Source organism: Podarcis tiliguerta (assembly GCF_965153285.1).
Source record: "Podarcis tiliguerta genome assembly, chromosome: 6".
Lineage (NCBI taxonomy): Eukaryota > Metazoa > Chordata > Lepidosauria > Squamata > Lacertidae > Podarcis > Podarcis tiliguerta.
This window is the reverse complement of record NC_139539.1, coordinates 5,748,193-5,761,922: the sequence shown is the minus strand read 5'-3', so window position 1 is coordinate 5,761,922 and position 13,730 is coordinate 5,748,193. Positions and strand designations below refer to the sequence as shown.

Genomic DNA, 13,730 nt, shown 5'->3' with positions numbered 1-13,730 from the left:
CAAGTGATAACTTGTTTGCCTACAAAATCGCCTTGCCCATATGCGCCCACTTGACCACTTACCGTATTTTTCGTTCTATAGGACGCACATTTTCCCCTCCAAAAATTAAGGGGAAATGTGTGTGCGTCCTATAGAGCGAATGCAGGCTGAGCCGCTAAGCCCAAACCCAGAACAGGAAGACGGAGCACTGCGGAGCGCTCCGTCTCGCTGCTCTAGCTTGGGGATCGCTGCGCGCACAGCCTCTCCAGGGCAGCCGGGTGCCTTCACCCTGCTGTCCTGCAGAAGCTAGCAAGGCTATTCCCAAGCCAGAACAGCGAGACAGAGGGCTCCGTCTCGCTGTTCTAGCTTGGGGATGCCTGCGCGCAAAGCCTCTCCAGGGCAGCGGGACGCTGCGCTCCAAAGGCTTCAGGGATCTTTGAGGCTGGTAGTGGGGGAAAGCAGCGATTCCCCCCACCGCCAGCCTCACAAGTTCTGGCGAATGTACCTTGAACGCACCTTGTTTTAGAGGGGGAAAACAAGAAAAAAAAAATTTCCCTGTTCTCCCCCTCCTATGGTCCAGTGAGTCCTATGGTCCGGTGCGTCCAATGGAGCGAAAAATACGGTATATTGAAGTTGGCACTGTCACAGGTGCATTTATAACAACTCAGTCTTTTGGTGTGGCAGCACCTAAACTTTAGGATTCCCTAACTACTCTTTTTGGCACCTGCTATCTAGATGTTCAGAAGGATGCGGGTGGCGCTGTGGGTTAAACCACAGAGCCTAGGAATTGCTGATCAGAAGGTCGGCAGTTTGAATCCCCGTGAGCTCCCGTTGCTCAGTCCCTGCTCCTGCCAACCTAGCAGTTCGAAAGCACACCAGTGCAAGTAGATAAATAGGTACCGCTCCGGCAGGAAGGTAAACGGCATTTCCGTGCGCTGCTCTGGTTCGCCAGAAGCGGCTTAGTCATGCTGGCCACATGACCCGGAAGCTGTACGCCGGTTCCCTCAGCCAATGAAGCGAGATGAGCGCAGCAACCCCAGAGTTGGTCACGACTGGACCTAATGGTCTTTACCTATCTAGATGTTCAGAAAGTTGATGCGACTTTTCATGTGTTTTTAGACTATTTAACCTTTCTTCTTTTGTTACCTTTTCTTAGTTATCATTTTATTGTTTTATCATTTTTGCAAACTGATTTGAGGGTTTGCTTGTTTTTTTACAATCAAGCAGTGTGTATGTCTCTATATCTATAGTATTTTAAATATAAATCGTTTGGCAGACACGGCACAGTGGATCAAGAGAAAGTTGGCCACAAATGTGCTGCAAACTGTAAACGTGACATGTTGCAGAAACCCAAACAGGGTAGAGACACCTTGTAAAATTATCCGGGGCAATATTAGGAAGCAGGCATTGCCATTCTCAAAGCCCAGCCTCCCCTCTCCTCCCAGCGTCTTTGCAATACCTGCGCTGAAACCGTTGGGTGGGTTGTTAAGCACAACCGGGCTGGTGGAGAGGCTGGTGAGGACTGCAGCCGCTATGACCTCGTCAATCCCCGCCTTTTCAGACAACTTTCTGCAGGACAGAGGGGAGGAAACACAACAACAACACACTGTCAAGAAGAACAACTTCCAGCATAAATCCCTGCACAGAACTTGCCACAGCTGGGCAAACGCTGCCTTAGAGCCATCTATGAACGCTCCTAGGAGTGGCCTTCATGCAAGTGAAAAACTGCTGTTCCTGGAATTAAGACTTTTCTAGCCCTCAAGGATGATGTTTTCTATATTTTGGGTTTTTAAATAAATAAATAAATAAATAAATAATTCGCGGCGTTTATAACACAACACATATTTATCCTCCGGTTTATCAACCAACCAGTCCCCCCTTTCAGCTTACAAATCAATTGCTTCAAAACAGAAATTCAACAAAACATTGATCTGTTGAGATGTGCGAACAGCACAGGCAAAGGGATTAAGGCCCAGGGGTCAGCAAACATTTTCAGCAGGGGGCCGGCCCACTGTCCCTCAGACCTTGGGGGGGGGGGGAGAGAATGAACGAATTCCTATGCCCCACAAACAACCCAGAGATGCATTTTAAATAAAAGGACACATTCTGCTCATGTAAAAACATGCTGATTCCTGGACTGTCCACGGGCCGGATTGAGAAGGCGATTGGGTCGGATCCGGCCCCTGGGCCTTAGTTTGTCTACCCGTGGATTACGTTCTCAGGAGATTTTGCACTCTGCAGATCCCCCCCGCAAAAAAATCCCTTTGTTTTTATGTCCCGTCCCCACCACAACCTTGACCTTCCAGCTTTGACTAAGCCTCCTCTGAACACGTCTCTCCCACAACACCGAACCCAAACAGTCTGATTCCACATTTGCCTTTAGAAACAAGCACCACCTCCAGTGAAGGCACCTTAGCACTTTTGAACCTGTTTAATCAAAGGCAGATTTTTTTCTGTACCGCCCTGCGTCCCAAACGCATCATTGAGACTGGAGGCAAGTCTCCCTTCGGTAGAAGTACTGATTTGGCAAAGAACTCTTAACTTCTGGTTCCGCCTAAACTCAAATCCTCCCGGTTTACTATCCCTAGTACTTCAAGATTCCCATAAAAGTGCCTGGCTTAAAACTGTCTATACAAAACTTCCCTCTTGTGGCCTATCCCCAAAACACCTACTCACTATGCGCCCCACTAAAGCAAACAGACTATTTGGTCAGCGTCTAAAAGATATCGAGCACCAGAACAACCTGGCCACTATAAGGAAATTCTGCCCTTGGTATGTTCATTTTCCACCTCTCCATTTTGATTCTCTGGCCCCGTATCTGCACAAACTTATTATCCCAAAATAGGTAAAGGTAAAGGAACCCCTGACCATTAGGTCTAGTCATGGCCGACTCTGGGGTTGCGGCGCTCATCTTGCTTTATTGGCCGAGGGAGCCGGCGTACAGCTTCCGGGTCATGTGGACAGCATGACTAAGCCGCTTCTGGCAAACCAGAGCAGCGCACAGAAATGCCGTTTACCTTCCCGCCGGAGCGGTACCTATTTATCTACTTGCACTTTGACATGCTTTCGAACTGCTAGGTTGGCAGGAGCAGGGACCGAGCAACGGGAGCTCATCCCGTCGCGGGGATTCGAAGCGCCGAGCTTCTGATCGGCAATTCCTAGGCTCTGTGGTTTAACCCACAGCGCCACCCGCCTCCCATCCCAAAACACAGACGTGCTTTTACACTTGCAAGACTGGATGTTTTGCCATCTGCGGTACTTGAGGGTCAATTCCAAAAGATCCCGCCTGAGAAACGTCTTTGCCCCTGTGGAGATAGCAGCACCGAAACCGCTGCACACGTCCTCCTGTCCTGTACTCTCTACAAAGACCTGAGGAACAAGATCATCACCCCACTCGTACTAACCATCCCAGGGCGCCCAACCACTGCCACAATGTGCTTCCTTCTATCAGATCAAAATGAGCAGATAACAGCAAAGGTTGCTAGGTTCATAGCAGGGGCAATCAGAGTAAGGGCCACTGATTCAGGACTTTAAATTGTTATATCAAATTTCCTTTTCTGCGTATACTGTAATGCTTTACTGTTGCTATGGCCATTGGCTAATGCGAGTAAAGTTTTATTTATCTCATCTCCAGAGAAGGAGAGGCGCACATGAGGCTTAAAATGGAAGACCCACATTTGTGCATGTTACCCACCCCCTAAAGTGATGTCACCCAATTTCCGAGAGCGGGGCGTGTGTGTTCCCTTGGAGAAGCCGGACTTCCTCCGCGAACAGTCCAGGGAGCTCCGAGCATAACATAAACAGGAGCCGCGGCCAAATTTGCCCACAGCCCCCCTTCCACCCTCCAGCGTTCTCGCTTAACTGAAGGCCACGCCAATTGGCTGGCGAGGCGCCCACTCCGCCAACCGTGACCACAAAAACAGCAACAGAGCCAAGCAGCTCTTCCTAAAGCAACTCCAAAATAACTTTTGCAGAGACCGGGAGGAATCAGCAGGCTGGAAGCCACATAAACTCAGCCCCAGGGCAGGGGGGAGAAGCGGAAGGAGAGGATGCCTCCTGCAACAGGAGGGGTTTGTTTTTTTTTGGGGGGGGGGAAGGTTCGGCACAAGCCCCGGCTGAAGAACAAAACGAAGCTGAACCCGGGATGTCTTTATAAATTACACGGGGGAAAAAGGCTTCCAGGGCATCGCTTGGCTTAGCGTAGACTAAATCCCACTGGCGATCAGAGTGTTTCTCCAAGACTTACCATCTAAATACAGTTATCTGGAGAAAAAATGATTTACTAAGTACATTCGTGGATAGCGGGAAGTCACGGTTCGAATTAAGGAGTCACGCCAAAGCTGTGTAAAGAAGGCTTGTACTCCCTATGTACTGAAAATATTTGTTTTTTGAAGTTAGCTCTATTTTTTGTTTTTATTCTTTTTCTGTATCTATGTGTTTGCAATAAAGATTTTTTTTTAAAAAATGAAGCTGAACCCATCACTAGCCGGGCAAGGACACGGGTAGGCAAAGTAAGGCCCGGGGCCCGGATCCGGCCCAATTGCCTTCTAAATCTGACCCGCAAATGGTCCGGGAATCAGCGTGTTTTTACATGAGTAGACGGTGTCCTTTTATTTAAAATGCATCTCTGGGTTAATTGTGGGGTATAGGAATTAGTTCATTTTTTCTTCAAAATATAGTCCGGCCCCCCCACAAGGTCTGAGGAAGACTGGAAAAAGTTTGCTGACCCCTGGGCAAGAAGGTTCACCTGTGCACAGGGCTGGCCTGCTTTTAAGATCGTTTCTGTAACACATGTCGCGAACAAGAAAGTTCACATCAAAAATACAACCGCCACCAATTCAGTGTTGGAAACTCGGGTAGGCACTAAATGGCTCCTGAAACCAGGGTTACAGCCGCTAAAACAGAATGTCTAGTTGCCATCTGGGGGCCAGGCGGCGAGAAACGTGTATCGCAGGTAGAATTCAACAGGGGGCGTGTGAAAAAAAGGGCAAGATCCAGGGATCCCCAGACAGGCACCTCCAGAGGGTGGAGGTGTCAAATGCCATCCTGCCGCCCGGGCATCTTCACTCGGTTGGAAGCGGCCGATAGCCAGGTGCAAAATGCACCTGGTAAATTTCTAGCGCTGCTGCCAGTACCTCCTCCAAGACAAACAAGTGCAGAAAGCCATGAGCACATGGTGCATTGGGAACATGAGAGGCATTTTGTTGGTCAGTAAAGGTAAAGGTAAAGGTACCCCTGCCCGTAGGGGCCAGTCTTGCCAGACTCTAGGGTTGTGCGCTCATCTCACTCTAGAGGCCGGGAGCCAGCGCTGTCCGCAGACACTTCCGGGTCACGTGGCCAGCGTGACATCGCTGCTCTGGCGAGCCAGCGCAGCACACGGAACGCCGTTTACCTTCCCGCCGGAGCGGTACCTATTTATCTACTTGCACTTTGATGTGCTTTCGAACTGCTAGGTTGGCAGGCGCTGGGACCAAACGACGGGAGCGCACCCCGCTGCGGGGATTCGAACCGCCGACCATGCGATCGGCAAGTCCTAGGCGCTGAGGTTTTATCCACAGCGCCACCCGCGTCCCAGTACTAGAGAGTTAAGTTTGGCCATTGTACAGTGGTACCTCGGGTTAGGGACACAGGTGGCGCTGTGGGTTAAACCACAGAGCCTAGGACTTGCCAATCAGAAGGTCGGCAGTTCGAATCCCCGTGACGGGTTGAGCTCCCGTTGCTCGGTCCCTGCTCTTGCCAACCTAGCAGTTCGAAAGAACCTCAAAGTGCAAGTAGATAAATAGGTACCGCTCCGGCGGGAAGGTAAACGGCGTTTCCGTGCGCTGCTCTGGTTCGCCAGAAGCGGCTTAGTCATGCTGGCCACATGACCCGGAAGCTGTACGCCAGCTTCCTCGGCCAATAAAGCGAGATGAGTGCCGCAACCCCAGAGTCGGCCACGACTGGACCTAATGGTCAGGGGTCCCCTTTACCTTTACATCGGGTTAAGAACTTAATTCATTCTGGAGGTCTGTTCTTAACCTGAAATCTGGGGAAAGTAGATTGAGGGTTTTTCCCCTCTCATAATGAGAGAATCCAATGAAGTTGAACTACAAGGTAAGCGGTTTGCCAAATGGCACGGCCGGCTCTTGAGCGTGTGTCCCTGCTGCGGCCAGAAAGTACAGCGACAGATGCTGAAGTTACAAAGCCAATTGCAGCGTTTCCTGTCTTGTGACATTTGCCGGAGAAACAGAAGCTTTTCTCTCTCTCACCGGTTTGACTTTACGGCTGGCTTGGCAGGTCATACAAGCAGCAGAACTGAATTATAGCGCTCCTTTTGCTTCTCTCCCCCCTCTCTCTACCCCCCACCAGCTTAGAATGCGCATCTCACATTATACGGGGTGTCTTTTATGCTTGAATGTTGGAAATGGAGGACACCACATCATGGTTGCTAGGCTTCTGCCTTTGCTGGTTTGGCTGCTGAATAACCAAGGAGGATACCTTGCCTGCAGAAAAATCAGTGAGGGGGGGGGCTTGCTTGTGGGCCTGCTGAGCAGCCAGGTCACTCCAGGTGCTTCTGCAACAACACAGCCAGACCTTCCACCAAACCACAAAGCTAGGAGGAAATGTGGAGGGGGGGGGTGTCACTGTGCAATTTTGGTGGGGGTGGGGAGGCGGGGAAGGAAGCCTAGTCCATTGCCACACTCCCCAGCACACTTGCTCTGGAGAGAGAGAACCTAGAAGCCGTCAAAATATATAATAATAATAATAATAATAATAATAATAATAATAATAATAATAAATAATTAATAATTTTATTTATACCTCACCCTTCCCGGTTCAAAAACTGGGCTCAGGGCGGCTAACAACAAATTTAAAACACTTAACTATAAAAGCAGCATAAAATACAGTATAAAAACATGAATAACAATAAAATTCAAAAATCAATTTAGGGGAAATAAGCATTAGATAATCCCCAGGGCTAGCTGGCTGAATTGGTCCTATTATGCAAAGTGGGAGACGCTATGCTAAACTAATTTCTGCCACTTGCAGAATTTGGCTGTGCTCTGCACAAAATCTGGATTGCCAGGGTGCAAATTTTAATTTAGTTTTTTAAAAAAGCAGGCAACACCCTGCTCACACATTCCACGCTGCAGAGGCTGTCAAAGCCATCTTGGGCTTGCGGAAAGGCCTGATCCAGGAAATTTGCACAGATAAGGGGTCAAAGGACTCCCCGGTACACAAGTGTAAACAACGGCACAAAGGCTCCTCCCTCCCAAACTCTCAGCCTATCGCCTCCCTCCGGCTGAGCCGCGCCAGCCAATGGGAAGCCGGTGCCTGAGCGATTTGACAGCCTAGTGCGAAATCTGGGCTCCCCTCCATCCCAGCGATGCAGATCCTCTGCTCTCAACTCCCACATGACTTCCTGTAGCAGCAGCTCATGATCCCAGAAAGGACAAACAAATAATGCATTTCTCTTCCGTCCAAGCTGCGGGAAGAGGCTGCCAAACATCCAAGCTGGAGAAAGCAAAGGCCAGAAATGGAACGTCCTGTTTCCAGGCCTTTAGCAACCAAGTTGCAAAGAAAACCATGCAGGCTTTACACTTTAAAAGAGAGGCCCGTCTGCAACCGTTTCGTTTTGGGTCCTGCGCCATTTGCCACGGCTCTTAAGACCATATTTAGGACTGGAGGCTGCAGAATAAGTTACGGCCCTGCTATCCAAGCATGCTGGAAGACCCCAGCTGCTTTATCTAACCATATCTAATGCCAAAATCACAGGATTTGGCCCGTACAGGACGGCTGCATATTCCTGCATTGCCGGGGGTGGACTAGAGGATCCCTTAGGGTCCCTTACAATCCTGTGATACTATTCAGCTCTGCCGGATGAGGGACCAAATCTGCAAACTAGAGAATCATTTGAACCGAGGCGAGGCCACAGTCGCACCGTACATTTAAAGCAGCAGCATAGCACTTTCAAGAGTCAGGGCTTGCTCCAAACAATTCTGGGAGCTGTAGCTTACTATGGGTGCTGAGAGTTGTTAGGTGACCCCCCCCCTTCCCCTCCCAGAACTACAGTTCCCAGAGTTCCCTGGGAAGAGGGATGAACAGTGAAGCCACTCTGAGAATTGCCGCTCCTGAACTGGTCTTTGATTGTAATAATAAGTAGTAGTAGTAGTAGTAGTAGTTGTTGTTGTTGTTGTTGTTGTGTTGTATTGTAGCTCCGGGAATGAAGTGCCCTAACAACTTTCAGCATTCTTAAAACTATTAACTCCCAGGATTATAACGCACATCTACTTTCCTTTTAGAGGCTCTGGGTATGTATCCATGGGATTAATGCCAACCCCTTATTTGACCTGAAAGAAGTGTGTGTGTGTGTGTGTGTGTGTGTGTGTGTGTGTGTGTAGATAGATAGATAGATAGATAGATAGATATAGATAGATAGATAGATAGATAGACAGATAGATATAGGGCACCATCCAACTACACACCACTTTCTGGAAGGCACACACAGGTCTCTGCCCCGAAGAACTTACAAGTCTTCCATTCGACACGGGTGAAGACATAAATTGGCATACCACCCTTCATGCATAGAACTCAGGGTGGTTCACAGCATAAAAATACAAGATAAAAACTCAAAATATGTAATAAAAACAAGAACAAAACAGACCCGTAACACCCTCGTCTTTCCAAGTTATGTGCACTTAGGCTTAGCTGGCGAATGTTTAGGAACTGAATGAATGAATTTTATTATTACAGTCACAGACCAGTTCCGACTCACTCACAATATCAGGAAAATCATAAAACACAACAGGAATACATTGAATTGCAACTGGGATAACAGAGACAATACAGATATAGCTGTTAATTTATATATATAAAATCTTGATCACTAAAATATAAGCTAAAATTGTCATTTAAAACCTTTTTGGTAGTACAGCTTGTTCCTTAAGTTTTATGGCCGTCGCACAGAATTTGTCCACCCTTAGTGTGATCTCTAGATCCTTGTCCTCTACCTGGAATATTAGACATTGAAGTCCAGACTCATTTGGAGATTTTTGTATAACAGGAGTGATAAATGCCGAGCGTATATCCCCGTAGTAACGGCAGCGTAACAAGACATGAGAGACAGTTTCTACCTCCATCAAGCCACAGACTCGTTCCACGTACGGTTTACCCTCGAATCTGCCCTGCAATAAGGCAGGTGGCAGCACGGTGAATCTAGCGAGGGTAAATGACTGTCTGTATTTGGGTATTTCCAATTTTGACCAATAATTTGCCAGGGTAAATCCTTTCCCATTATCTTGTATTGCTGGGTATTTATTCATCTCGCTCACGTGGCATTGCAGGTCCACATATGTTTAGGAACTTTGGAGTTAAGGATTTAAAGAAAAGGTGGATTTTGGGGGGATTTGCAGTGGAGGGAAAGAGAGAGAGAATAAATTGCTTCCTTCCCCACCCCAAACCCTCCAGGCACACAAAAGGAAAATGAGCCTGCACACCCAGTGCGCAAACACGCCCAGCGCACCAGGCGGGAGCCGGGACAGAGAAGGGAGCCAAGTGGGCCAGGGGCCAAGCTGAGCTGTTTACTACCACACAGCAATGCCTTAACAGGTCTCTCTAGGCTGCTCTGCATTGCAGGCGCCCAGAGGCAACCCTCTGGGATGAACAGCACTCCGGGACGGCCGAGTATCAAGTTTCCCAGTCCTTGGAAGGGAGGGTTCAGTCCTTCCGCCTTGCACTGGTGGGCACATGTACACACACACACACACAGAGGCATGTGCCCCTCTCTTAGCATCTTCCACAAGCCTACAGACATGCACTCCTCAGCCAAAGTCCGAGATGGGGGTGGAAAGGGAAGGGAACAGAGGACGTTTTGCAACCGGGTAATTTTGGCCCAGAGGCTGCTTCTTTCCTGCAAAAGCTTGCATGGTGCGCAGCTCGACCGCCTCCACCGTTCAACAAGCCCTCCACAAAAACGTAAGAATGGCATCACTTGCATGGAATCTGTAGAGGGGACCCCAGCGGTCATCTAGTCCAGCCCGCCCGCAAGGCACTAAAGCATCGCTGAGAAATGCACAAACACACAACCTCTGCTTAAAAGCTCCACCACCTTCCGAGGGAGACCGTCCCACTGCTGAACAGCTCTTGCCATCAGAAACTACTTCCCGATGTTTAGTCGGAATCTCCTTTCTTGGAACTGGAAGCCATGGGTTCGAGTTCTACCCTCCGGAGCAGGAGGAAACAAGCTTGAGTTAGGTCTGGGATTACCATATACAGTCATACCTTGGATTACAGATGCTTTAGGTTTTTCGTTTTCTCAGGTTGTGGATGCGCCGAAACCCGGAAGTACCAGAACGGGTTACTTCTGGGTTTTGGAGGTCGCGCATGGGCATAAGTGCTAAAACGCGCTTTGCGCACGCGCAGAAATGTTGAATCGCAACCCACGCATACAGATGCGCCTCTGCGGGTTGCAAATACTGCGGGTTGCGAACGTGCCTCCCACACAGACCACCTTCGCAACCGGAGCGTCCACTGTACTACCCTTTATAAAGCTGACTTGTAATGCAAACTAAAAACATCTCCTTAAAGACTTGAAAGCTGAAGTGTTCTCGCAACGGACCCATTCTGCAGGAACCAGCAAGCGGGACCCGAGTCACAATCGCCCTCCCTCCCCTCCTGTGTTTTCCAGCAACCGCGATTCAGAAGCATTGCTTGCTGCAGAGTGCAACATGTGCAGAGCGCCCATCCTGATGCCAGCAGAGTGTGCCAGAAGAACAGAGAAACACCAAACAGCTGTAGTAGGAAGAGACAGCTGCTTTAGCGACAGTGTAATGCAGTTTCAGTTAGAGTTGATGACCTGTTGATGGCATTTTACCATTGTACTGTTGGGAGTGTATTAACTTAGGGTCTGTGTGTGGTTTGGGAGCTGCACGGCCAGGGGAAAAACAATGCTGTCCAGGGTTGTAAGACTGCGGAGAGAATAATTGGGTGCACTCTTCCCACCTTGGATTAAATCTATGCTTCCGGGTGCCATAAGAAACCCAGAAATGATCTCTTTCAGCTTCTGCCTTCTGGAAGAAGGTACAGGGTTATAAAGACTAGGACTAGCCGCCTGAGAAACAGTTTCTACCCAAATGCGATTTTGGTTTTAAACGCAGTGTAAGGAGTCTGCATGGGAGTATATCGGGTTACATATGCTTCAGGTTACATACGCTTCAGGTTACAGACTGTGCTAAACCAGAAATAGTGCTTCAGGTTAAGAACTTTGCTTCAGGATAAGAACAGAAATCGTGCTCCGGCGGCGCAGCAGAAGCAGCAGCAGGAGGCCCCATTAGCTAAAGCGGTGCTTCAGGTTAAGAACAGTTTCACATTAAGAACAGACCTCTCGAACGAATTAAGTACTTAGCCCGAGGTACCATTGTATTTAAAAATGGGGTATCAGAGTTTTTAGGGGGCTAACCAGATTGGGATTGCTGGGATAGCAGGCTTGTTGGTTTTTGAATGTCTTATGTAGACTTTTCAATTTTGTTGTTCTGCATGGGACAATGACAATAAAGGCAGGAGCCAAGAGCAAACCATAAACACAACAGCATAAACCTAAACCACTGGTGCCTGTTGCTGGCAATAATAGACAGTAATCTTGCGTACCACGCAAGTGCCTGAAAACTCACTTCCCAGCTTGCCAATTTGGCTTTTCAACCTGTCTGCTTAAAATATGGCCAAGATCCGGACATGTGCAATTCGTTGAACACAGCAAACTACCAATTGCAGCTTGATATGCTCCGGCATCTACACAATCTGTCCCTCCCCCCCTTCTGTTTTTTGGAAATCATGGGAGTTTGCGCATTCTTGCCGTTGGCCGTTCCAAAATTCTCCAGCAAAACTTTCCTATCTCCAGCTGCGGAGGCAGGGCATCACCATCCCACCAGGTGGCGCTCCAGCCACGGCCGCCTTGCTTAACAGCAGTCCCCACACACACCCGCGGGCAGAGGAAGTGGCGTCCTGCCGCTCTCGGCTCCGGCAGACAGCAACGCGAAGCAGCGCCTCCTCTGCCTGTAATCCAAGAAGATTAAACACACACATAATTTGCTGCCTGCTTTAAGGCCTATTTTTAGCCCAGGTGCTTCCCCCGGCACGGAAAGTGACGCGGCCTGCCAGCGTGCACCGCACTGCCAGCTCAAGAAGCTCACAAGCGGCACCGCTGGGCACGGCCTGCACACGCCTGCTGCAGCCGAGAATGCCCGCCACAAGCGTGGGGCTGACAGCTTATGCAGGAGGGGCAGAGGAAGGGCAGGTTCAGAGACCTGGAGGCCTTGGAAACCTGAACGTGGAGATCAGGGTGGATAAAAATCAAAGATTTTTTAAAAATAAATAAATAAAATTGGATATTTTTTAATTTAAATTAGATTTTTAAAATTCCTTAAATCTTTCTAAAGATGGTTTTTTATTTAAGTTACATTAGACTCCAGAGGCTATTCGTCAGGAAATAAGGATTTGCTTTAAGTTTTTCACTCATGCTCTTTTTATTCAATTTTTGCACAAATATTTCCAATCATACAAATTTCCAATTGACATATTTACAATTTTTTTGCTTTAAGTTTTTCATGTGTGCTAAGAACTCAGTCTAAGTTCTTTTTTATAAAAAAAAAAATGTTGAACCACATCAGCTAACAAACATGTGTACATATGCTATAATGTTATTGCTGCGGTTAAATAAATTGTTTACATTGTTATTAAGGAAATGATGGTTTTTCTCCTTCCAGTAAAGAACAGCAGAAAAGTTGTCCAAACAGAAACAGTTAACTTATTAAACCTTACAATAATGTCCTAATTATCGGTCTATGTATTTCTAATAGTATAACCAAATCAGTAATTTTTTATGTAACTGACAAACTACTCTAAAAATTTATTATTCCAAAAATGAAATCTTCATCTGGTTGTAAATATTAAGATTATACCAGCAAGAATAAGTCTTTCTTTTTTAAAAAAAATTTAAATCAAGTCTTACTGACGAGTGATTTAAATCGTGATTTAAATCAAATCCACCCTGGCCTCAAACAACATCCTTTCAACGAAAGACTGAAGCCGATGTTTCCTGCACTGTAGAGCATGTGCTCTACAGATGAACTGCGGCCCGTTGCTCTTGAGCGATCCACCTAGCTCTGCTCAAATTGCCTGCGGTTCTTCAGGGTCTCAGGCACAGCCTTGTTCCTGGGAGATGTCTGCATTCGAACTCGGCTCCCTCCATCGTTCCAGCACTCAGTTACGCCAGCCCACCCCCATTAAACTGAAAACTCTGAAGGCAGGGAACTCAGGGTGAAGAATAATCTGGGACATACATGGGAGATGAAAGGGGATCGTCTGCAGGCCACCCCTAAGGAACCCAAATTCTGCAAGCAGAAAAGCGGGATTCTGCAACCCGCAGAACACCACACAAGCTGAACAAGTTTGCAAGACGTCTTCTCCTGCGTATACTTTTCATTTAATTAATCAAAATGTTCACTTATCAGCCTTACAGCTCCTCAAGGCAGCTCACAATCGCAAGATAACACAAAATGCCACGTGGCAATAAGAGGAAACCACAGCCAGGCACACTCACAGCATGAAGCGGCGGGGTCTGGGGGGGGGGGGGAAATATTCATAAAACACTTGGCAAACGGGGAAAAAGCCTTCACAATGTTCCAGAATGCTATTTGACCAGGGGCCAGCTGGGCACACTGAGGCAGCGAGTTCTACAACGTGGGAGCCACAGCAGTGAAGGCCCTGTCCCAGGT

General features: G+C 48.0%; 1 protein-coding gene across 1 annotated transcript in view; it reads right to left on the bottom strand.

The window, feature by feature from the left end:
- Positions 1-13,730, bottom strand: part of SLC2A4RG (SLC2A4 regulator) — a 42,845-nt gene that overhangs the window by 13,796 nt on the left and 15,319 nt on the right. Inside the window, exon 3 of the mRNA XM_083447614.1 lies at positions 1,439-1,548. The gene's annotated coding sequence lies outside the window, so the exon portion shown is untranslated. The remainder of the gene's footprint in view (positions 1-1,438; positions 1,549-13,730) is intronic.